This window comes from Arachis ipaensis, chromosome B5, assembly GCF_059453495.1.
Source record: "Arachis ipaensis isolate K30076 ecotype BB chromosome B5, ASM5945349v1, whole genome shotgun sequence".
NCBI lineage: Eukaryota > Viridiplantae > Streptophyta > Magnoliopsida > Fabales > Fabaceae > Arachis > Arachis ipaensis.
Window position 1 is genome coordinate 94,306,906 of NC_142440.1, and position 3,119 is coordinate 94,310,024.

At 40.7% G+C, this 3,119-nt stretch overlaps 1 non-coding gene across 1 annotated transcript; it reads right to left on the reverse strand.

Moving 5' to 3' along the window:
• Nucleotides 1–2,274: 2,274 nt before the first annotated feature.
• LOC148565026 (small nucleolar RNA R71) lies at nt 2,275–2,381 on the reverse strand. Its single transcript, XR_015884771.1, has one exon. It is a non-coding gene; the product is annotated as a small nucleolar RNA R71 (small nucleolar RNA).
• Nucleotides 2,382–3,119: the final 738 nt, after the last annotated feature.

Genomic DNA, 3,119 nt, shown 5'->3' on the forward strand with positions numbered 1-3,119 from the left:
TGCATTAGGGTTGGAGTTATACCTGTATGAGACCGGAAGAGGTTGTTGCCAAGAAGGTTGTCCGTAAGCTTGAGGCTCCTCCCACCTTTGATTGTCCCATCCTTGATGCATGTTCTCTGATAAACCACTATTTTATGGTTTATATTATGTTTAATTGTGTGGTTTTATCATGATCCTGACCCACTTATTCATTAAAATAGCATGCATTTATATTTCCTTCCTAAAATTATTACATGAGTGAAAACTTCTTCCTAGAGACTTTTAATTATACATTTTACTTCTCCTTTATTCCATTCGATGCCGTGATCTGTGTGTTAAGCGTTTCAGGCTTTATAGGGCAAGAATGAGTTGGAGATTGGAAAGGAAGCTAGCAAAAATGGAAGGAACACAAGAAATTGAGGAGATGACCAGTGAGAAGCGACGCGGCCACATGGACGAAGCGATCACGCGGAGAAGATCAAATCGCAGTGACGCGGCCGCATGGATGACGCGACCGCGCGAAATGGAAAAGCACGAGCGACGCGGGGGCGTGGACGATGCGCCCGCGTGGTGAAGCGAAACACGAATGACGCGTCCGCATGAGCGACGCGATCGCGTGGCATGCGCGATCTGCATAATTTGCAAAATCGCTGTGGGTGATTTTGGACCCTATTTTGACCCAATTTTTTTCCCAGAACAGCAGACTAGAGCCAGAGAACATGCAGAAATCAGAGACAACATTCATTCTACACAGTTTTAGTTTTTAGATCTAGTTTTACTCCTCCCCTAGGTTTTCTCTCTACACATTCATAGTTCTTAGGATTTAATTTTCTCTTACTTTTTTGGCATTGGAACACTGAGAAGAGTTATTACCTCATCAAGACTTCGTCATTCTAGTTCGTTTTCTTTACTTGGCTTCACTCTTCCATGTTCTTTGCTTTGTTAATTTTACCATTGGAATATTTTTAGGATTATTTAATACAAGGATCACCTTTATTTTTAATTGACTATTTCGATTTTTATTTACAATGTCTTCCTTTAATTCCTTTATATATGCTATGAATTTTACATTCACAATGAGCGAGTAGTTCCCTAACTTGATGGGGAATTGATTAAAAGGAACCCTTGAGTTGGGAGGCTTGAAAGAAAAATTGTAATTGGGTTTATGGTTAGATTACCTCCTAATCACTAACACCAATCCCTTTTAATTAAGTGGATTGCAACTTGTGAACGGACGTAGCATTCTAACTTGTTTGACTTTCCTTTACCTAGTGAAGGATAACTAAACAGGACAACCTTCAATTGTCAATTAATCCTGAGAGCATTCCAACAATAATAGGGATTCCAACTAATCAATTCCCAGTCAAGGCTTTTATTTACATTATTCAAATTCACCAATTTAATTTCCTGTTTGCTCAATTCAACTCTTTTTGAAAATCTCTGATTAATAAAATAGCACACTTTTCTATAACTCGTTGGGAGACCACCTGGGATTCATACTCCCAGTATTTTAATTTTAATTTTCTGTGACATCTTTCTAAATTGATAGGTGGATTTCTGGCGAATTAAGAACTATACTTGCAACGTATATATTTTAACAATTTTTAATTCGCCAATTTCTGCCTGCATCAATTTTTGGCGCCGTTGCCGGGGAGTTACAATAGAGTGCTAAAGTTATTAATTAGAATTTATTTATTTGCATTTTATTTTATTTTGCTACTATGAGCTGCATGTTTCTTTTGCTAGATGACGCGTTCACTTCCTGATCCACGCTTGCCAGTATTCGATCCTGAGATTGAAGGAACCATCTCACAAATAAAGTGAGCTTGGCGTCGGTTAGTCCTCTCTGAGGGCGGATTTGAAATGCCATCTGAGGAAGAAACCAGCCCCCGTTCTACTGATTTGGTTGATTCACGTGCAGACGACATGGCAACCAGAAGAGTTACCATCTAGGAGGAAGGAGCCCCTGATTTTACAATGCAACCGTTTCAAGCGCATCACCCAGCGGTGGCTACAGATTTCGAAATAAAGACCGCACTACTCAATTTGATGCCCAAGTTTCATGGCTTACCTGCTCAAGAGCCTATCAAGCACCTAAGAGATTTCCAGGCAGCCTGTTCTACTGTCAGGCATGATGGTGCTGATGAAACTTCAATTTTGCTGAAAGCTTTCTCGTTTTATCTTGAGGGAAAAGCAAGAGAGTGGTACTACACTCAACCCCTAGCAAATGTATCCAACTGGGATACGCTCAGAAAAGAGTTTTTGGAGAAATTCTTTCCATCTAAAGTTACTGATAAACTGAGGAAAGACATTTCCATAATTGTTCAAGATGACAACGAGACTCTCTTTGAATATTGGGAGCGCTTCAATAATCTTCTGGAAGCATGCCCCCACCACAGGATCGACAAGATAGTGTTACTCAGCTATATCACACAGGGCATGAGGCCCCAAGATAAGACCACATTGGAAAGTGCTAGCAATGGGTCTATGAAGAAGTACAAAACCACTGATGAGGCATGGCAATTGATCAGCGACTTAGCTGAATCTACTAGGAACCACAGGCAGAAACAAGGCCGTTCAAAAGTCGTTGTAGAAGTATCCTCTAGCAGAGAGAATACTGCTCTAGCTCAGAGTATCTGTGAAATGACCAACTTGCTGAAGCAGATGCAATTGAATCAACAACAAGTTCAGCAAGCTCAACCTTCTCCAGCACAGCAAAGCCAACAGTTAGTCCCACAGAGAGTTTGCAGAATTTATGCTGATTATAGCCATTATACTGATGAATGCCCGCAACTCCAACAGGAAGACAACATGGTGGCATCCACTCATAACTTCTATGATCGCCCCAACCAAGGGTACAATCAAGGTGGAAATAATAACCATGGATGGCAGGATAATTCTAACCAGAATTGGAGGGACAACAATAACAGAGGAGGCAGAGATAATCAGAAAAATCAGAGGTGGAATAATAACAACAACAGGCAGCAGAACCAACCTTACAGAGCACCTCACCTGAGGCAGTCCCAAGGACCACAGAATATCCAACAGCAGACCCCTCAATTTACTCACCCTTCTTCATCTCCTAATGAAGAATTACTAAAAATTTTTGAGTGAAGTCAACAGACCATGGAAAATAACAT